General features: G+C 35.7%; 1 long non-coding RNA gene across 2 annotated transcripts in view; it reads left to right on the forward strand.

Annotated features, from left to right (window-relative positions):
• LOC105477168 (uncharacterized) overlaps positions 1–23,737 on the forward strand; it is a 143,758-nt gene that overhangs the window by 110,236 nt on the left and 9,785 nt on the right. For both annotated transcript variants that reach the window (XR_011614680.1, XR_984510.3), the window contains exons 2-4: positions 2,433–2,618; positions 3,026–3,138; positions 9,425–9,658. This is a non-coding gene — a long non-coding RNA (uncharacterized lncRNA). The remainder of the gene's footprint in view (positions 1–2,432; positions 2,619–3,025; positions 3,139–9,424; positions 9,659–23,737) is intronic.

Genomic DNA, 23,737 nt, shown 5'->3' on the forward strand with positions numbered 1-23,737 from the left:
CTTGGAATACATTCAGTGAGCCTCTGCTGTGTGCCAGACAATGTTCTGGGCAGCAGAGATGTACTCGTGAACAGTCCTTGCCTGTATGGAGCTTACATTTTAGAAGACAGAGACAGATCAATAAATAACTCAGCAAACAATTCATCAATATAACTTCAAATAATAACAAATACTTTGAAGAAAATCAACTAGGGTCTTGCCTTGAGGGTTTGGGAATTAAATGTACTTTAGTTTGGAAACCAGAGAAGTCATGGCTGAGGGATTTATGTCTTCACTGACAACTAAAGACCCAGAAGAAACCAGCAAGGCAAAGGTTGGAAATGAATGTTTCCAGCTGTGTCCTTGAGGAAGCAGGAAACGCAAAAGACTCTAAAGGAAGAAGGAGCTTACTTATTTGCCAAAAAGAAAGAAAGCGGATGAGAGCAACTAAAGTGCAGTAAGTGAAGGGAGAGTGGGAGGAAAAGGGTGGGTCATTAAAAGCCTTTTTAGTCATTTTAAGAGTTTTGAAATTTTTAAACAGGGGAATGAGATCATCTGATTTTTGCCTGAACAATGACCCTGGTTGCTACATGCAGAATGGCAGCAGGGAGATAAGGATGTAAACAGAAGACTAATTAGGAAGTTCTTTTAATTTAGGGAAGACATGATGGGCTTGGACTGAGGTAGTAGCTACAGAAATGGAGAGGATGTTATAGGTCCTATGACATTGAAGAGAATACTCTGGAAGCAGAATTGATAGACTTCATGATAGGTTATATGAGGAGGGATCAAAATGGAACCAAGGACAACTATGCAGTGGTTGGTTTGAGCAATTGATGGTACATGATGCCATTGCTGAGGTAAGGATATTTAAGGAGGAAGATAATGCGGTGAGGAAACTTTTTAGAACAACTAGGTGAACCTTAGGTGTGGATATTGTCCATTTCTCCAAATGTGATGCAGTTACTGGGGAACTGAGAAAAACTAGTGCTTTCTCCATCTTTCTAAAATGTAATTCACTTTTTGCTCATGTCTTAAACTCTATGCACAACCTAGATTCTTTATGCCTAATATATGTCCACAACACCGTATCTGCAATTCCGAATCCCATTAGCTTGGAAAAGTCATAGATTTGTGTAACCTACTTGGCAGCAAAATTCACCTCATCTGGTCTAATTTGGTGGCAAAATCCAGCTTGAATTTAAGGGATGTCATTGGTAATGTCAAAGCAAGATTAAATGGAGACTCTGCCTGAAGAATGCCTTACCAAACAAAACCAACAAGGCTTTAAAGAGAGCCTTAGCCTTGCTTAAGTTGCAAACATAAGCAAAAGTTAACTCGGATCTTTTTGGGTAAATGCTTATATTACACAGAGACAAAACTTAACCTTAGCCAATCATGAGCAGCCAACTAACATATGATTATGTGACTAGGGACTTTCCAACAAGGTAAACCATAAAAAGCAATTTTGTAATTGCCACTAGTCAAATAACTTGTTTAGTTTTCTTATTCACCCTATAAATATTTGCCTCTGAAGCTGTGTCATTGGAACACTAAACTTCATTTAGTCTGGTGTTCCCCAATTCATGAATTATTTCTTACTCAAATAAACTCTTTAAAATTTTATTGTGCCCCAGATTTTTCTTTTACAAGGATCTTTATCCCTTTTAATATTACTATTTATACATTTTGCTATAGAAATATTAGCATTTGATTTCAGAGTGCCACTCTAGACCCCATTGGGGTTACATAGGATATAGTACATGTACTGTGGTATCTTTATGACTTTTTTTAAACAATTAAGAGTTCTGAAACTCGTCTATACTGTGGTCCTAGAGAAGGGATATAGACCTTTAAATTGGATAGTATTTTATTATGTGTTTTACTGCTTGGTGTAAAGAAATATTGGATCGTTTGCTGAGAGAAATGGTTTATAAGGTATCCTTCATGAAGGGAGGAGAAATTCAGAGAGCAAAATTTGCTGGTATTACAAACTCTAGACCTAGGCATAGAGGGCAATGTAGGTGACTTCAGTGTAATGGATTATGAGGGCAGGAAGGAGGGGTTCTTACTAAAGGGAAAGTAACATAGACAGACAGATTAAATTAATCAGCAGTCTAATGACTTAAGAATTGTGTCAAAATTCCTAACTCAGCTTGACAAAGTTAACTTGGGGCAGCTTGAACACTTAATTTTATTGAGTCTAGGCTGCACATTTTCCACATTTTAATTTTTCTGAAGTTGGGACATGTCTTATGATTGATGGAATCTTAAAGTGGACTCTGATCAGGTGGAGATGATGGCATGTTATTTCCCGCCCATACTTGACCTTGTCTGTTGCTTCTGTACCATATGGCAAATAAAAACTTTGATATCTCTATCATAAACTATTTGAGAGCATTAGTAGGAAAGTTTATGTCTTTTGACTGTTACCCAAACTTTTCCATTGTCAGAATCAATTAAGATCAAGAAGACACTACACCAAGACTGAAAGGATGTTGGAAGCTTGAAAGAAGACCTCAAAGACAATATTTGGGCATATTTTAAGAGCATAATCAATACTCTGTATGGCACCGAGGATGACACTTTATGGGAAAACAGAGTTATCAATGACTTTTTGTTGGAAATTATCCAAAAGAGTAAGATTCTGCAAAGAAGTTTGTATATTTCTTTGCCAGTTTATTTTTATTTCTATTTTCATTTTACAAGTGCATGCGAGTGATATTTGAAGTGTTATATTCATGTATGTCTAAATTTTTCAACAAGTGTCAAAGATTCTAAGTTATTAGAAAGCATTGTGTCAGTTTAATTGGCTGATTTCTTAAAATTAGCTCCACACGAACGAATGGTGTATCTAAAATTGATAATTTGATAATTGTCTCAGATTTGAGGAAACACTATCCTCCATTATAGACAAAGGCTAGAAGGACCTGGGAATGGGGAGAGGGACTATGTAAGAGACAAATATTCCAATCTCAGATGATTATTCTTCCACTCTCCTTTTTCCTCTAAGTTCATCTTTTACTGTCCCTCTGGACTTTAACAGGCACTCTGCTACTAATGCTTCAATGGAGCATCTACTTAATTAGATTACAGCATTTAAAGGACATCAACCTTTGATTACATGTCAAAGACCCTGGACTTTAGGCCACAACCAATGTAAGTGGATGATTTCCCAATGATAGCATATGCCTGGGAAGGTTAGGCTTTATTTTCCATGAGTTCTTATCTAATGCAAAATAAACTTTGAATTTATATTTCTTGAGTTTTCCAGCACACAATGTTTTGCTTTTATAACTTCCATTATTAAAATAAGAGTATTACACCATTTGTAAATGTTTTTGATGTGGAAAATTGTATACCTATAGGTTGCAAAATCTGTGCATTGCACTAGAAATTTTGCTGAGTTTTCAGCTGTTAGCCACAGCATTTAAGTGGTACAATTCATTGCATATTTAACTTTATTTAAATATCATAGTGACTGGACCATTGGTTTTCAGATTAAATTTCTTTGTATAATCTGAGTTGATTTCCCATTGTGTCTGCCAATGTACTCTTCTTTCTTCTTGAGGACAGTGCAGTAACACATTTAGAAATTACCTTTTTGAAACATTTTGAAAATTGACTCTTCAAATATGACTTTTGATACTTAAGAACATGACAAAATATTTTTTTTTTTTTTTTGAGACGGAGTCTCGATCTGTCACCCAGGCTGGAGTGCAGTGGCCGGATCTCAGCTCACTGCAAGCTCCGCCTCCCGGGTTTACGCCATTCTCCTGCCTCAGCCTCACGAGTAGCTGGGACTACAGGCGCCCGCCACCTCGCCCGGCTAAGTTTTTGTATTTTTAGTAGAGACGGGGTTTCACTGTGTTAGCCAGGATGGTCTCGATCCCCTGACCTCGTGATCCGCCCGTCTCGGCCTCCCAAAGTGCTGGGATTACAGGCTTGAGCCACCGCGCCCGGCCTGACAAAATATATTTAAAACATATCTTTTAGTAGCATATTATGCTCTATATAAAACTGTGTACCTGTGAATGTTCAACAGCTATCCTCCTCCCTGAAAAACAGCAACTTATTTTGTTGCATTTGCTGATTTCCATGGTATAAATACTCCCGCATGGCCAGTTTCAAAGTACCAACTTGATGTCACTGGATATAGAGTTAGGAAGAGGTATCATTATAAAGTATTTTTATAGTAAAGATGCAATAAATATAAGCAACTACAAAAGCACAGATAATAGTGAAATGCATTAAAATAATTGGGAAATATTAAGTTTTGAGTATTCATTTCCTTATCTTGTAATTTATTTAATTGTAAGTTTATATAATTAAATTTTTGGCCATGCCTGTATTTAACAACTGGTTTCCAAATTTGCAAATGTACTCTTTTAGGCCTACATGAACTGGGTGTAGTTCAGCACTCCTGTATATATAATATTTGATATTGCCTATTATAACACAGGTTAAAAACAGTGAAACTTAAACTCATGTGAGACTCCTTCTATCCCTTCCTCCCTCCCTTCCTTCCTTCCCCTTTCCTTTCTTCCTTCCTTTCCTTCCCCTTCCCTTTCCCCTTCCCCTTCCCTTGCCTTCCCTCCCCTTCCCTCCATCGTTAAGTTCTTACAGATTTGCTAGACATGTCAAAATGAGTAGAAGTCATTATGAACAAATTAAATTATCAAGTTACCTATTTATGCTATTGGTATGGGGAGAGACAGAAATAAGAAGTTTATACTTTTCTAGGATTCTATAATATACATTTTCATTATACATCAGGACATATGTACATATCCAGTTGTGCATCTTGATACAGTTATTTTTGTTTCTATGAAACCATGTTGAATGCTATAGAAAGCATTGATAATGGTAAGTTACTAAAAAAGGCTCTCTAGTATGAGCAAGAAGGTGAAAGACTGAGATAAAAAATACCAGCTGTCAGTTTCTGTATTCTGATTGCTTTGCTAGTATCTTTTATTCTCAGACCACTTTAAAGAAATAAAACCAAAAATTTTAAATAATGAATTTCTGGAAAATACTTACTACTGATTTATAATTAACAAAAAAAGACCTATGTATAAAAAAAGTAAATAAATGTGTGCATTTTTGTTAAAGTAAAAATCAATTTTAATTATTTTAATGATTATTTGTATCATTTGTATTTAGAATTTTTTGTTTTGTTTGTTTTTGCCGTTAACTGATAAATGATTACCCCAAGCACAGTGGATATTAGGGCTTCACCTATGCATATACTTACCATATCCAAAATTTATGTTTACTAAATTCTGAGAAACGCAGAGTTAGAATGTAGTAAGATGAGGAAAGATACATAATTACTAGCATCAGGTGTTAGAAGGGCCACACAATTAAATTCCACAGAATTCAAGAGAAAAAAAATGAATGTAGTCAGGTAATCTCTCTTGTTGAAATTATGACACTATTTAGTTTATAATCAAATTGCTGATTGCTAACAATTTTTATTGACTTTTTGTTATGTAGCCCTGGAATAAGAGGTAGCGATAAGGAAAAAAAAATCCAAATTCTCTTTAACCTAAAAGTCATTGTCTTGAATGTGACTATATTGATGCTTATGAGGATTTTTTAAAAACTTGTGTATATCTGCATACAAAATGATTATTCAGAATTTTCTGTCTAAAAACTTAGTATTAATTTTTTTGTTATAATTTTTAGAATTTAGTTATTTGTTAGCCCTACAAATCTCATATATTTATAAATCTAGAAAAATGTAACAATACTTTGAAGAAGTCTTTAACGATTAGTGCTGTTTAAAACTTAAAAATGAGTATTTTAAAATAAATTTATAACTTTATTATATTAAAAATACTTTCTAAGTAGTTTAATTTTCTGACTGACCAACTTTCAAGTACTCAAGTATTACATAACGATTGAATAAATTAAACTTATTAAAATGGTTGTGTCACTAAATGTTCTAATAATTTTCATTAGTGTTTCACTTATACATTTAAACTTTAAATCACAAGTTGAAATCAATTATTTAGCAACACATATTCAATTAAAATCATAAGGTTATCTGTTATCCTATTGACAGTAGGACAAATTATCTTGAACACTATACAAACCATAGAAAGCAATGCTCAGATGTCTTAATACAAATATAATTAACACCAGAATTTTGATCTTCTTAGATCTTTTTATACTTAAGTTTACATCTTCTCTGGGTTAAAAGAACCTTATTTATTAAATGAACAACTTTGTCATCCCAAACAATTTGGGAGGTTGCTTTTTCAGTTGGTTATGATAGAATAGCGAATGACCAGAGACATTTGAGAGAATATTTACTGGACTCTCTTTTCATGATGTTGTTGGGACATCCTTAACCCCATTTATAATCTGGCATTATCTAGAGGCAAAACCCTATTAGCTTCCGAAGTCTAGTTTCCAGGTCTACTCATGGAAATCTGAAACTTCCACCCAAGATGCTATCCTATTTGATCAGACTGCATTTCTTTGGCTCTTAATATTTATATAATCCCCTTTGCTAGTTATAGGAACCTTCACATTTTCGGGGTTCCTGCATTCATTTATTTCATATTTTTCTTATCTCTTTAGAACCATAGCAAACGTAATGCTGATAGCTGATTAAATTTTGAATCTCTTTCGTGGCTTCATTTGGCCAAATCTTCGGAGATCTTTCTACTGTGAGAAAGGCGTTTGATGCTTCCCATTAGTTAAAACAAGATCTTAGACGTGGTTCTAGGACTGTACTGCCACAAGAATGGAGTAGATTCATGCTGAAGGGATTTCATTAATGTTATTTGCTCAATCATTTGTTTCTTAATATGTAAATATTCTATTAAAGTGTCTTCTCTGTACCCTTCAAAACTATAGGCCAGGCGCAGTGGCTCACACCTGTAATCCCAGCACTTTGGGAGGCTGAGGTGGGCAGATCACTTGATGTCAGGAGTTCGAGACCAGCCTGGCAACATGATGAAACCCTGACTCTACTAAAAATAAAAAACATTAGCCAGGCATGGTGGGGGGTGCCTGTAATCCCAGCTGCGTCGGGAGGCTGAGGAGGAGAATCACTTGAGCCCGGGAGGTGGAGGTTGCAGTGAGCTGAGATCGTGCCACCACACTCCAGCCTAGGTGACAGAGCATGACCCTGTTTCAAAACAAAACTATGTTATGAAGGGAGACTATGGGGAGCCTTTGTATACGTTTTAAACTTCTCTAATTGTAAATATTGCTAGATTAGATAATAACTGCATTTAAATGCTCAGTCTCCCCAGAGTCCTTTAGGAAAAAAAAATCATTGATTTCTCATGAAAATTTATGGAGCATAAACACAGTGGGACACATAGATCAAAGATGCGGTAGCAGCAAGCTGCAGTAAAGCAGAATATGCCTAGGGGATGGGCTCTGACACATGCCCATAAGCAGAGGGAGGTATGAGGAGTGCAGGGGAGGAGAGACACATCAGGGAACTGTATGTAATGGAGCACTATTTCAATCCTGCCTTCATATCTTTCTGTATTTAATGGAAAATGATTTGAAAATAATATGTTCTTTGCTTTTGAGTGCCTGCACCCTGCATATTACTAGAATATTCATTACCCAAATCTTAAATCAAATGGCAATCACAACAGCTCAGAAATATTCATAAATCTTAAAAATGTTCTTACAAAGTAAGACTTGGTGTGGGCTAGGCAACTTTTCACAATATGAGGAAAGTAGGTAGTGGGTCCACTAGTTAATCTGTTCAAAACAGTGATTTCAGAAACTTTTCCACCGAATTTTTTTGCTTTTTATAGAACTCAAGCAATTATACTTTTCTTTGTGTGTATTCTTGCCTAGACATAAGTTGCCCTATTTACTGCTCCAATCTCTTTAAAATGTTTTTCAACTAACTACAATGTGATTTTCTCATGGGGACAACTTACATACATATAGACCGTGTTTATACACATAAATTGAAGTTGAAAACTGAGCATTTTAAGTTAAAATGTTTTCAACTTTTGACTTTCAGTGAACGTAGTTGAGTTTGAACTATTATGATTCCAGTTACACCTTGGTAAATGGTTTTGCTGGAAACAAACTTTAAAAATGAATGCTCAAGTCAGTAACATAGATTTGAGGGACATGTAATTTTATTTTGGATCAGTATTTTCATTTTAGAGGTTTTTTAGGTTATCGTTGTCAAGATCTGTGTTAACAATATTCACTTATCTGATGGATGAGGTACAGCTGTAAGTATCAGCTTAGAAAAGAGGACATTTATCTAGACCAAAACATTTTTTTTTCTTTGTACAATAGAAGTAAAATAAGTGGACGTAAATACGCTACTTATGCCTGATGACTAGAAAATTCAAACGGCCAAAGGGTCTTATTGGTGGGCCTGAGACAGATACAAACCTTCAGATAAATGCATAAACAAAATATAAATGTATGAAGGTGAATGTGCATGTGTGCAAATTGTTATGTTTCATGTTTAAAGCAGCTAAACATCAGGTGGAAACCTTACATTAAAATTACTTAGAAATTACTTGGAGAAACATGTTACTTTTCATAAGTTGGCAAACATATATTCTTTTCTGGATAATTTATCTCTTTCTTCCATTCAGTACACATTTTCCTAAGGTAGTACCATGAACTCTACATGAGTGCAGTCTACTATTTAATAGTTCAATCAGTAGATATACTGTTTCTTATTCACAATTCTGGCCACTGTTGAATGGTGCTATTTTGTTCTAAGCATACAGTGCTTTCATGAGCTTTCTAGGGATCATGAAATCATCTGAGAACATTTAATAATTACAAGAAATTTGCACTATCAAAGTAAAGAATTGAGCAAACTGCCAAAAAAGTATGACAATTAGGGATAGAAAAAGGGAGGAGAATACTTTCACCCTAATTCAGATTTCAGGCAAGAGGAATAGTCACTTATAGAATTATCTGGAAAACTACTTTCATACTTTTATTCATTCAGATGGCATAAGCTTTGGCCTCTTTGATAGTTTTTATTATGTACACTAACATTATGATTAAGTCTGATAAATCTGTATTTTGGTAAAAGTGACTTTTTTTGTGACAGAAAGCCTTGTATTCTGTAGTTTTCATCTTTTTTTATACTTAACTTTCCTTTTTGATTATTACTGAAACCAATAGTCTGCTGTGATTTGAATTCATGCAGTGAATGCTTAACTACGTGGTACTACTCATGTGTGAAATTAACAATGGAGCTGGGCTTGTTGTGTGGCCTCTGACTTGCTTCCCACAATTTGAGAAGGTGTCAGAATTATGGCTTCTATTAACCTTCCTTTATGAGGGATTTGTGAACCTATCAGATTTGCTTCCAGCTTGAATCAGTAGAAGTAAAGTTATAATTTTTGTTGTTCTTCATTTTGAAATGAAAAAGGCACATCATATTGAATCATTTTGAGCCATTCATTGATTTTAATTTGTCCAGCTGGAGACCCTGTGCACTGGCTGTGATTGTGACTAAAATAATTGAGAACTTAGAAAACAAAAATGGAGCCACTGGAAGATACTTCATTATGATGAACAACCATCTCCTCAACTTCCAGAGAAATTTGTTTCCATTTTCCAGGAAGCGCAAGTTAACACCATATTTATGGTAACTCGTTTACTGAGAACACTTTCTAGTGGATTTAACCCTGAAGGCAGGCCAGTGACATTGATAGTAAGTATAATAGAACAAATCACAAATATCCTTCTGTGTCAAAAAAATCCTCTTTTTATTTGTATATTGTTACTTGTATGTCTTGTATACATAACCTTTTAATTTTTATATTACAAAATAATATAAATACAAATGCAAATAATATAAAAATAAAATAATATAAATATAAATTGTATATATTTATATACATATAAAATAGAAACTATATATTTATATAAATATATAATTATAAATTATAAATATATATAATTTTATATATAATGTATATACATGTTTATATTTATATAAATATATATAATTTATATTTTATATGTATATAAATATAAAGTGCATATATATATATAGAAGTCTAAAATCTTAGATCTAATGCCATACTAAACTATAACAGTAGAGAGGAATAACATTACTCTTAGGCCAGGTGCGGTGGCTCATGCCTGTAATCCCAACACTTTGGGAGGCCGAGGCGGGCGGATCACCAGGTCAGGAGATCGGGACCATCCTGGCTAACATGGTGAAACCCCGTCTGTATTAAAAATACAAAAAATTAGCCGGGCACGGTGGTGGGTGCCTGTAGCCCCAGCTACTAGGGAGGCTGAGGCAGGAGAATGGTGTGAACCCGGGAGGCAGAGCTTGCAGTGAGCGGAGATCATGCCACTGCACTCCAGCCTGGGCAACAGAGCAAGACTCCCTCTCAAAAAAACAAAACAAAACAAAACAAAACAAAACATTACTCTTAAAAAATACTAATTTTGTCCGTCTGACTTGTTTTACTTTAAAAAATCCTCTTGTCTGTAGTAGCCTTTGAAACAGAAAAATGCAGCTTAACGCATATTCTTAACCACTATTGTAGTGGGTTTGTACTATTGTTGTTTTCGTTTTAGCCTATTTTTCCCCAGTGAGAAGTATTTCAGTAAGTTTTACCGTTAAATCAGTTCAATGCAGAGCTCTTCATCCACTGAGAGGGAAACATTTGATTGAAGATTCTTCTCAACCTCGAAAGGGTCGGTTAAATTTTACCCCAGCCAATGGCTTTATTGTCTGTGTTGACTTGAACTGTGTTTCAAATAATAGAGCTTCTGCTATACTTTCAGTCTAGTACTTTCTAGCGTACCTTGCTTTTGTTCCTCCTAGGAGGAAAAGTGCTCAAGGCAATCATTAAAGAGAAAAATACATTTCTCAGAGTGAGAAAAATAAATTCATAAACATAAAATTAACCTTAAGCATCATTGCTATTATTTTTATGCTACAATAGACATACTTTTCAGTTCATAAAGAAAAAATAACCAATTTTATTGGGTAAAAGCTTGACAACTCATTATTACCTTTACACAGAATTCACTTGGATCAGGATGCCCAGACTTTACACCAGCCAAGGGCATATGATACAAAAGATAGGCTCCTCAGCTGAATTTGTATTCTCTGCTTCCAAAATGTGTGTGTGTGTGTGTGTGTGTTTAATAGAACATGTTAATGCTACCAACAGTAGCATAAAACCCCTCTTCCCTTCTACATCTTGGTTCATCTTTCCTGAAGGCAATCATCTGAAACTCTACCACTGAAGGCTTCAATTTCGACCGTCCTATTTTCAATGATATCATAATTTTCCAAATTTTTTATTGAAAAGAAAATTCCTCAGGGAAAGGTAATATTTTAAAAGTTACCAGTCATCTTTAACTATGTCAGAATAATTTTGGATCCATTCCTGAGATATGATATTGTTCAAAGAAGGAAAACCATGCTGAGGTGAGGGTGGGAAAGATGTTTGGGGCTCAAAAGACCAACATTTTATTAGAATTGTAACCAGCTGCAGCCAGGTATCTTAAGATGTTTACAGGAGAGGGTATGGCATGAATGTTTATTCAGAGAAAAGATTTCCTCCTCCTCTTGACCTGAGCAAGATGATATCCAGACTGTGCTTTAGATTTAAGGAAGATAGGGTGATCTTTCTTAACCAGAAGCTGTATTGGCAGTTCTAAGACAGAAACATCACATTATTAACAACTATGATTATTTTCTAGCCACATACGTCCTCAAGCCAGTCAGCAATGAATCTCCTGTTTCCATGAGAAGACCTCCCCTGTTCCATGTAGATGGAAGTGTAGTTAGAAGTTTCTAAGAAAGTTCTGCTTAGGTCAGAGACAAAACACCTGACAGCAATAGTCATGTCATTTCTGATTGCTGGTGGTACTTGGGTATTGACTTTTGTTTCTCCTCTCTCTGGATGACCTCATTCACTGTCTTTTCTTTAAATGCTGTATTGTGCAGATGATTTCCAAATAAATCCTTTAGCCAAGGCATCTCTGATCTCCAAATTTGTATATAAGACAGACATGTCCACTTAGACATCTTAGGTATCTCTGCATGAACATAGCTAAAATTGGACTATTGATTCATACTCCCACTCAAACTCAGTTTTCCCTCGCTTTTGTTACGTTCCCCATATTAGTCAATGCATTAACTTCGTCTAGTTTCTCAAGCCATGAACCTAAATTTCAGCTGTTTCATTACTTTTCTCATTTCCATCTCCACCATCCAATTCCTCAGCAAATGCTGTATCATCAAAGAGCTCTATGCTTCACTGTCTTCACCACCATTGCCCAAATTGAAGCTGTCATCATCTCACATTAGAGATGCTGTATGGCCTGCTAATTGGCCTTCCCTCTTCCATTCTTGCTTCCCTAACACTTAATCTTCACATGGTCACCAGGAAGTGTTTTATACGTATATATTCCATCTTTATGTTAAATTAAATACTGACATCTGGTGCACTTGGAAGAGTTGTGAAATTCTTCCATTGCACTTGTAATGAAATCCTTATCTTGGTGTTCAAGGCCCTACAATGCCTTGCCACACCTTTTTCTTCAACCTTACTTCTGCCAACCCCCCTCTCAGTCCTCCAGCCTCACTGGCTTTTATTTCCAGTTTCTTGGACATTCCAAGCTTTCTCTCACCTCAGGAATTTGGCACATGTCCACTCTGCTTGGAATTTATTTTTTTCCACTTTTGGAAATAATAGATCTCAAAATAAATACCTATTCATGGAAATCCTAGCTGCCTACTCCACTCCTTGTCAACCCCTTGTCCATCCATTACCATCTTCCGAAGCACAATGTTCGTTTCCTTCACTGTGCTTTCCACAAGTTAACACTTGCAGGAGGTTAGGTGTTTGTCTTACTCATTGTCACTCTGTATTTGTTATGCTTCCTGTCACTTGACCAATATTTGGGCATTCAGTGAAATAAACTCCTACTTTGTCTGGATCCTCCAATTGCTGTAACCATCCTGAAGCCTGTCTACCTCTTTTTATTTTTTAGGGCTTCTGTTGTTTCTCACTTATTTTCCCTACTGCATTCTGGATACTATCTTCCTTTCTGCATTCTGGTACTATCTTCCTTTTTGGTTTCTGTGCATTATCTTGATCTTCTGTTCCCTTGCTTGGATTCCATGGGTGTTCATGTGTTCAATTCATTTAAACTTATTTGTGAGTCCTTTAAAAGGAAGGCAGTTTGTTGAATACTGCAGGGCATAGAACCATGAAAAAAAAAAAGCCTACTCATGTGTGATTGGCTCATTTTTGGTATAAGCATGGGGCAGAAAACACGGAGGAAAGGCAAGTAAACAAACAACTTATATACTAAGATCTAAAAACTTTCCAAGAATTTTAGCTCATTGGTTTCAGTGGCAGTCACTTTGATAAACAACAAAAGATCCAGAGAAACTAGTTATATAATATCAACTGCAAAGATAATGGAAAAGTCAAGTGGTTGTGGTATGTTATTAATTATGCCACAACCAGCCAGATTCACCATCTCAGAAGGCCGATGTCACCCTGAAGACACACCCTTGACAATCATTCATAGCAGCAGCAGCAATATAATTTTTCATTGAATTATTTCATTCACTCTCTTTTTTTTTTTTTTTTTTTTTTTTTTTTTTTTTTTTTTTGAGACGGAGTCTTGCTCTGTCGCCCGGGCTGGAGTGCAGTGGCCGGATCTCAGCTCACTGCAAGCTCCGCCTCCCGGGTTCACGCCATTCTCCTGCCTCAGCCTCCCGAGTAGCTGGGACTACAGGCGCCCGCCACCTCGCCCGGCTAGTTTTTTTGTATTTTTTAGTAGAGACGGGGTTTCACCGTGTTAGCCGGGATCGTCTCTCGATCTCCTGGCCTCGTGATCCGCCCGTCTCGGCCTCCCAAAGTGCTGGGATTACAGGCTTGAGCCACCGCGCCCGGCCTTCATTCACTCTCTTAAATTTTGTTAAGGTTTTAGAAACAGTAAGTGAAGTAATTGCTCTTGAAAGAATAGAATAGCATATATAGGAAAAGTTCTACTAAACTTTTCTTTAACACAGTTAATAGCATGCTTTTTCCTTTTTGCTCTTTCTTTTTTTTTTTTTTTTTGAGACGGAGTCTTGCTCTGCCGCCCAGGCTGGAGTGCAGTGGCTGGATCTCAGCTCACTGCAAGCTCCACCTCCCGGGTTCACACCATTCTCCTGCCTCAGCCTCCCGAGTAGCTGGGACTACAGGCGCCCGCCACCTCGCCCGGCTAGTTTTTTGTATTTTTTAGTAGAGACGGGGTTTCACCGTGTTAGCCAGGATGGTCTCGATCTCCTGACCTCGTGATCCGCCCGTCTCGGCCTCCCAAAGTGCTGGGATTACAGGCTTGAGCCACCACGCCCGGCCCCTTTTTGCTCTTTCTAAGGAGAACAGTTTAGTATTATCAAAATTCACCATCGCTTCACACTGGTCTCTCTCTGATTATTCAAATAGAAATGTTATTAGGCAATCAGCCAGAGTGTCTACCAAACCTTGTCTCCAAAATCAGTGGGCCAGTAGTAATTAAAGAGTAGTGGAAGCTTAATTGTGTAGCCAACTTATTCCAGCAAAAAACAAAAGCACACAAACAAAAACAAAGCAGAACAAAACCCAAAGAATAAAATTCTAAGCATTTGGATTCTGCAATATCAAATTAACTTTAATAGTAAAAAGATGAATGTTTTATTTAAGTCTATCCAGGCAGACACAAAACTCTTCCGATCACTAACAAAAAATGTCTAATACCTTGTGTATGGTCAATTTAATATTGCTAGGGTGAAAAATGTTTATTTAGCCAGCCATCAAACACATATTAAATACTGGAAAAGTTTCCAAAGTTGCACAAAACTGCTGTTTGAGATCAATTCTCAAAGCAGTTTATCAGTTCAAATGTGTTATTTCCATGTTTAATTCATGTTTGGTAGAATGAGCATCTAGTTGCCGATGTGAATGTAACTCACATGAGATGGTGTTGACTAGACAGGTGGGAAAGGGATATTTTGTAATTTATCAAAACAAAATATTATGAACCGAAAAGAAAACTCACTGAATAACCCCAGTGCCATCAACGAATGTACATGTTTTAGGAAGTTAAGAATAAGTGACCAAAATTCATTTTTATTCTTAGACTTTAAAAATGAAATAACATTGGGAACCATAAATACAGTCACTTCTCTATTTTGATAAGTTGTTTTTTTTTTTTCTCTGTGATCTATACTGTACAAAGGGGGTTAGTTATGATTTTTTTTTTTAGACAAAGTTTCACTCTTGTCTCCCAGACTGGAGTGCAATGGTGCAATCTCTGCTCACCGCAACCTCTGCCTCCTGGGTTCAAGCAATTCTCCCACCTCAGCCTCCCAAGTAGCTGGGATTACAGGCGCCAGCCACCACGCCTGGCTAATTTTTTTTTTTTTTGTAATTTTTTTTTTTTTTAATAGAGATTGGGTTTCACCATGGTGGCCAGACTGGTTTCAAACTCCTGACCTCAGGTAATTCTCCCACCTCAGCCTCCCAAAGTTTTGGGATTACAGGCATGAGCCACCATGCCCAGCCATCATTTTGTTTGTAACAAACAAAAAACTGAAAATAATTATAAAACAATCTCCTTTTTTTTTTTTTTTTCCCTGAATGTCAGCATGAGTCTGACATTGAAACAAACACAATCCAGTCCTTATCCAGAAGGGGCACTCATTGAATTTACAGAATTACCTGAAATACAATTTATTACTCTGCACTGAACAAAATAACATTTTGATTAAGCTAAACTCCCAGAATAAAATGTTGTTTGGCACTGGCAAACCTCAAGGAGAATATACTACTTTCAAAATGTGATCCTAATGTGATATAATGTAATTGCATTATTGTTATAATTATTATCAGATACGTCATGCATTTAATGAAGAAAATTGAACAACTTCATAAAGAATAAAGCCAGTTTGTGAAATTTTGAAGACATAAAATTATGGTAAATGGTTTGAGTTGTAGTATTTTATTATGTAAAATATGTGTCAATATCATTATTACTTCACTTTCTGGGGTACTTTATGAGCTTGTTGTAATACAATTTAGTTTAGTGGAGTGCACAGTGAAACAAGTATTCTCTGTTCCTATACAACTAATCTTTGCAACAGCTGTGCTTTTTACCATCTTCAGCTGTTCCAGTTACAACAATCATCCTTTTAACAGCTCGACACCTGTCTCTTATTATATTTGAGCGCAATTATTAATTTCTTTAAATTTCCCATCCCTTTTTGTGCCTTTGTGTTGCTTTATATTCTGATGCACATTTACATGCTCTATTATATTAATTCTCTCATTTGATCTCGAAAACCTAAAAATTATTAGGAAGTTAATTGTGCAGGGATCAGAGGTTTTTCTCACAGTATAACTCTGTTAAATGACACAGTTTGTTCCAGCTTCTTGCTGACACTGCAAAGGATTGTCTAGAACGAAGAGTTCAATTACTTTCACAGTGCTAATCATATATCATTATATAGAGGCATGAATCCTTAATTCCCAAGCCAGTGCTCCAAGCAGCATGACAGCAATAAAAGACACATTCCAAATCCTCTGTCCACTGCAGCATGCAGGTAATAACTGAAGAATACAATAATTGTGTCTACTTGGCTATGTTTTTCATTAATTTGAATATTTAATACCCATAATGAATCACATTCCATTAATTTTTATTCACCCACAAAAAAGAATTGATTTCAGATGCATTTTTCAAGGCCGAATATGTATTTACAGTTTTTTGAGAACTTCCCCCTACAATTTACTTCTCATCATTTGTCTTTGTAATTTTTCAAGGTACAAATAAAAGTCACAAAAACACCGAACCGAGTTTCCCAGGTGAAAAACACCTCAGCGTTAGTAAAGTCGGACTACTCCTTTTCCCCACACAACCTCAGACACATAGGTTAATACGTAACCAAGACTGTTCTCTTGTTCAGTTTTCCCAAGGTCAACGAAGTAATGAAATAGGAGAAAATAATATTTTGTTTGTTTTATAGGTAGGAAAATGGCTTATAAAATCTCAGAGCGAGGTGTCATCTCATTAAGATAAATGTAAAAGTAACTCACCAATCAGTAGTTATGGACACGGGAAATGTGTCATCATCAAAGCCTGTGTTTAATAACAAAGGTGCTGGTACACTTCTGGCATAAAACACTTTCTGTCAACATTTTCTTTCTTGTCCTCCCATTCTTCTTCTCCTCCTTTTTCCGCTCTATTTGCCTGGGCATGAAGTTTGTTGGCTCCGTCTGGTGCTGTTGCCAGTTTGTTCTATAATCTGTGCAGCTATAAATTCCCCCCCATACACCTTCATAGCTTCCAAATCTGGGATAGGGTTATAATCAGATTGCCCCTTTGAACAGAAACATGGATAGCATAGTCCATACTCTTAAACATTTTTTTTTCTTGCTAAAGCGTCTACTTATTTTATACCTGCTATTTTGTGGGGTATTCTTACCTATAGGAATCTTAAAGATGTTTTACAGTTACAAACACATCAGTTTATTAGCAAAAAATAACTTCAAATGGAATTTTCCAGTGAAATCACTTCAATCAAATAGTAACACTGGCAAGTAGTAAGTTTCAAATGGTTTCCCTGTTTTTGTTTCTTTAACTTTCTTCAAAATTGAAAAGGAAAATAAATTTTCCCATTTTCCTTTTTCCTTCCTTCTTTTCTTCTTTTTTTCCTTTTTCTGTGTTTTTGGGAAAAAGGTTAGTCTTGTGTCCTTTTGTATTCCATGTACTAAGTTCCTACACCTGGACTTCAGTAGATATTCAGCAAAGTTTTCTCTGTGACTGTTTTCTAAATAACCTGTAAATACAGCTTCAGTATTATCTCATTTTTATTGAAAAGATATACTGTTTTTCAAAAGTTCAATCTATGACATAGTGGTTCTTTCTTTTGTCCAGTCTCTTCTATAGCATAATGCTTACACTAAAAAAGTTCTCTACTTCATATTATTGGAAACTAGTACTTTCTGTGTAAACCGTGATCTCTATAGATATAGCAGATTCTTTTTATGGTTAACTGGTAATCTTTTGCCTCTGTTTGTTATGTAATCCACCTTGACTACTGGGAGGTACAATTTGCAAAGATGCCACTGTGTTACTTTGAACATATTTTATAACATGAACATGACAGTTCCCATAGATTTTAAACACCAGAATAAAATAGATTATTAGAAGTATCAGAATGATTATAAACAGACAATAAGAATTATCAGACTTGATCTGGTCCAACACAATGAGACTGGGAACAGCCAGGGATCTGGAGAGTTGGTAACTGTTATGAATCATTTTGAAATAATTGACTTATTTATATTTTGAAAAGGACAAAGTAGTGATGCTTATTAATCCTAGTCACACTTTGAAATCATATAGAAATCTTCTAAAAGTTACTAATATCTAGGCTGTAACCAAATCAATTAAATGAAAAGCTCAGAGATACAGTGTGGGGACCTCTATGTTAAAAAGCATCCCAAGTGATTCTGATGCAAGGAAAGGTTGCTGATACCTGGGCTGGAGTCTTGGGTTAAAAGCACAATGCTGCCAAATCAAACCAATACTTGCTCTTGTAAAACTAGTGTCTGGCTACCTTTTGGACATTGGTATTCATTTCAAAAGGTATTTCAAATTAGCTTTCTTAAATATCCCATCCCATTTTAAAATTGTCATTCTGAAATTCACCTTAAAACATCGTCATGCATCGCTTAACAGCAGGGATATATTCTGAGTAATGTACCATTAAGAGATTTCATCATTGTGCAAACATCATAGAGTGTACATAGACCTAGACAGTATGGCCTATGCCTAGGCTGCACAGTATGGTCTATTGCTCCTAAGCTACAAACTTGTACAGCATGTTACTGTGCTGAATATTGTAAGCCCAGCTTGTGCAATCAGCAGCCTATGGGCCACATGCAGCCCAGGACAGCATTGAATGTGGCCCAACACAAATCTCTCTCTCTCTCTTTCCTTCCTTCCTTCCTTCCTTCCTTCCTTCCTTCCTTCCTTCCTTCCTTCCTTCCTTCCTTCCTTCCTTCCTTCCTTCCTCCCTCCCTTCCTTCCTCCCTCCCTCCCTCCCTCCCTCCCTTCCTCCCTTCCTCCCTTCCTCCCTTCCTCCCTTCCTCCCTTCCTTCCTTCCTTCCTTCCTTCCTTCCTTCCTTCCTTCCTTCCTTCCTTCCTTCCTCTCCCTTTCTCTCTCTCTTTCTCTCTCTCTCTCTTTCTTTCTTTCTTTCTTTCTTTCTTTCTTTCTTTCTTTCTTTCTTTCTTTCTTTCTTTCTTTCTTTCCTTTTCTTTTCTCTTTTCTTTTCTTTTCTTTTCTTTTCTTTTCTTTTCTTTCTTTTTTGCACATCAGCTATCATTAGTGTTAGTGTATTTTATGTGTGTGGCCCAAGATAATTCTTCTAATGTGGCCCAGGGGATTCAAAAGATTGGACACCCCTTCTGTAGGCAATCATAACACAGTGGTAAATATTTGCATACTTAAACATATCTAAATGTAGAAAAGGTACAGTAAAAAGATAGTATTACAATTCCATCAGACCAGCATTGTTTATTTGGTCTGTCATTGATCAAAATATCATTATGGGGTACATGATTGCATTTACATTTTAACATTTTATATTAAGTCACTGAGTTCTATGGTTTTACTGTTGGAAGTTATGCTTTCTTCTTTTTTCCTCCTTCAAGACTGAGACATCTCTTTAATTGTAATACATTAAGATATTTTAGGCCAGTCATGGTGGCTCATGCCTATAATCCCAGCATTTTGGGAGGCCAAGGCAGGCAGATTGCTTGAGCTCAGGAGTTTGAGACCAGCCTGGGCAACATGATGAAACCCCATCTCTACAAAACATAGAAAAATAAGCCGTGCATGATGGCACGCGCCTGTAGTCCCAGCTACTCAGGAGACTGACGTGGAAGGATGACCTGAGTTCAGGAAGCGAAGGTTGTAGTGAGGCAAGATTACACCACTGCACTCCAGTCTAGACGATAGAGCCAGACCTCTCTCTCTCTCTCTCTCTCTCTCTCTATATATATATATATATATATATAAAATAAACATGATGTTTGAATTTGTAATTTTATAGAATAATTATTAATAGTCATTCATGTATATTGTCAGGTACTATTTCCATTTCATTTAATTTTTTCTTTTAAAATAAAATCAGTTTTTAAATATATATTTTAAAGTACAATTTTGTATCTTTGAATTTTTTCCAGGTAAATAGAGACTGAAACTAGAAAAGACACTGTAGTTCATATATCTATATTTAGAAAATAGTCACATTAAATGTATCTATTCTTCTTTTTCTTTCCAAATTTTCAAGAATGCCTATCTTTTAATTTTCTTTGTGTGACAGTCTGCCATCTCTTTTCTTTTTTAGATTGTGGGTTTTTTTTCCCCAACCACTGTAATTTATGTGTGGTCAGTGTCTGGCACACCAACATGTATTGATTAGCTCTTGCTGCATAACAAATTGCACCGAAGTTCCATGGCTTAAAACAGCGAACATTTGTAACTGTTCTTGCTTCTCTGAAGGTTGTCTGAAGTTCAGCTGATGTAGGCTGAACTCAACATGTGGCTTTGATGATCACCCTTCACAAGCCTACGGAATGCCTGGGGTGACTCCATTTCAGGCCCTGGGAACAGGGGGTTTATGTTTCATATATCTCACATTTGTCTCCTGCTACCAGAGTGCCACCTGGGGTATGCTTTTTTCATGAGAATGACAGAGGCACATGAGAGCAAGTGGAAACACAGGAGGACACTGAAGTCTTGGTTCAGAAATTGCACACTTCTACCCATGTGCTATTAGGCAAAACAAGTTACAGGGTCAAGCCTGATTGAAGGATGGAGAAGCACACTCTGCCCTCCCTCCATAAAGCCCTGCAACAGTGTGGAAGCAGGAGAAAGTAGGAATTGGGGCGAGTAAGACCGTTTGTTATATAGAACTACTCCTCATTCTTGTGCTCCTAGCTGATATCACTGACCTTTTAAATGACTCTTCCACTGAGCTAGCACAAGCCTCAGAATTCTTCTCAAGTCAGTGTTCAATGAAGCTATGTGATATTGAATCATTGAATAGACCCTGTTTTCTCTTTCTTATCTAGTATCCACTTTTTTCAAGTCTAATATTTCTTTCTCCTTTAAAGTTCAGACTTGACATAGCTTGGACAATTGGTTTAAAACATTAGTTACCCAATATATTTTTTATTTGATCAATGGTTCCTTTTTGCCTTCTGTTGGGATAAGATTGCAAGGGAAGGATGACACTCCTGTCTCTTGTTGAGGTTTTATGCATAGCCATTGACTTATGATCTTAATGAAATTTGACCAGAAGTAACTCATATTCTTCCGAAGAATCCTTTACTTGTGAGACGCTTCAGCACTTTCACCCTTGCTATGTGGTTATAAAAGCAAATATTGAAATGAAGGTGTAATGCTAAGCCATTAGAAGACAGAACCCCTGAAGCATCACCCAGACCCTTTGCCAACTTCCTTAAGCAAGAAATAAAACTTTTTCTTAAGCCACTGAGATTTTGGGATTTTTCTGTTACGCCCTAACTTAGCCTGTCATGAATAAACTAGATTTCTCTAAAACTGGAACTGAATGTAAAGAAATATATAAATAAATTCAATTCACTGGGGCTGATTCAATATCCCAGACGAACCAGAACAGTATATTCTCACAGATTTAGGAAAGAAAAACCTAGTAGAAAAAATGTGAGTGATTTATAAAAACTGTCTTAGTTCTTTTTTTTTGACCACTGGTTGTGGTTGAAACTGATGCTCTCTAGAAATATTACCGTGCTGGACAAGAGCTGGTAAAGTAGGAGAAAATAAAAATAAGTGAGAAAAGCAGTGGCTTAAAAATGTCAGGCAAAGGGTATATCCTTAGTAAATTTTCCTTTTGTGCTGTCACTCATACCTGAGAGCTGAAGTTTAAATATGGAAGTATTGATTGAGAAGGTATCTTTGGAAGAGTTGTCTATTCTGCCTTTGCTTTATATCTGACTAACTTTGGACTGAAATTTAAGATGCTACCCTTTCATATCTGCGTTGATTGAATTCCTTGCCTACCTTGCAAAATTGATGTTTTTCCTTATTTTGCTGTCTTGGAAAGAGCATTTTTATTTTTACAAACAATATATAATCGGGTCTAAGCAACAGATTTTTTTTTTTTTTAATTTGGAATGTTTTGTCCAAGTACATTGAATACAATATTGATGCATTTGAGTTTATAGCTACCATATTACAATTTGTTTTCTTTTAGACCCACTTGTATTATGTAATGTTTTCTTACCTTCTTTGCCTTCAATTGGATGAATGAAATATAATTTTTTATTATTATTTTTTCCTGATAACTTGTTGGCCACATAAGTTTTTATTGTTCTTTTACGCTACTCTAGACTTATGCTTCTCAGTGTGGTGGCCACTAGCCACAGCTGGCTATTTAAATTTAAATAAAATTTAAATTTCAGTTTAATTTAAATTTAAGTAAATTTAAATTTCAGTTTAATTTAAATTTAAGTAAATTTAAATTTCAGTTTCGTAGTCCCACTAGCTACGTTTGGAATGGTCAGTGGCTATGGTATTGTTAGTACATTGTTTGGAATGGTCAGTGGCTATGGTATTGTTAGTACATATACAGGAAATTTCTATAATTACAGAAAATTTTGTTATACAGTATTCCTCTGGAGAGTGCAGCCTATATGTGTATTAGGGTCTATCTGAAATTATTATTCTTACCACTTGCCTGATCATGCTAGAATCCAAGAATAGTCCGGCCCTATATACCCTTTCCATACTTTGTGTCATTGCCATGTGTTTTAATTCTATGTATTTTAAATAAACATTTAATTTTACTTTTTTGATTTAGATTTACAGAAAAATGATGATGCTACACAGAGTTTCTAAATAACCATATTCACTTTTCCATATTATAAACATCTTACTTTATTAAGTACATTTGTCTAAATTAACAAACTAATATTGGTACATTATGATTAATGAAAGTCCATACTTTTCTCAGATTTCCTTAGTTTTTTACCTAATTGGTTTTTTTCTGTTCAAGGATTCCATTTATGATACCATATTATATTTAGTTGATAAGTAGATAAACTTTTTAATGTCTCAAGATTTAATATTATTTTGTACAGTTAATATTTGTTTCTATTTGCCCACTTTTTAAGCACCTATTTTACCCTTCTTACTGCTTTTGTTTTTGTGAGACCATGATTCTTTTTCATAAAGAATTTCTTTTTTTATTTATTTCAGTGAAAGGCTTCTTCAGTACATTTTTAAAAACTTGCATTTACCTAAAAATGACTTTGTTTAATATTTATGTTTAAAGAGAATTTTTACTTGGCATATTTTTAGGATGGCAGATATTTTCTTTCTGCATGATGAAGACGCCATTCCTTTGTCTTTTGGTTCCCATGGTTTTGGTAGACAAACCTGCTGTCATCCTTAAGGCTGCTTCTTTGAAAGTAATGTATCATTTTCCTATGGCTGTTGTAAGAATTTTCCCATTCCCTTTGATTTTCAACAGTTTTATCACAATGTGCCTATTTGTGACTTTCTATGTAATTATCTTGTTTCATATTTGCAGAGCTCCCTGTAGATTCTTATTAATCACTTTCATTAATTTTTGTTAAGTTCTCAGCCATTGTTTCCTTAGATATATTTTCTATTTCAATCTTCTCCTTCTCTTTATATGAACTCCAATTTTACATATTTTAGACTTTT

The sequence above is a fragment of the Macaca nemestrina genome, chromosome 16 (genome assembly GCF_043159975.1).
Source record: "Macaca nemestrina isolate mMacNem1 chromosome 16, mMacNem.hap1, whole genome shotgun sequence".
Classification (NCBI taxonomy): domain Eukaryota; kingdom Metazoa; phylum Chordata; class Mammalia; order Primates; family Cercopithecidae; genus Macaca; species Macaca nemestrina.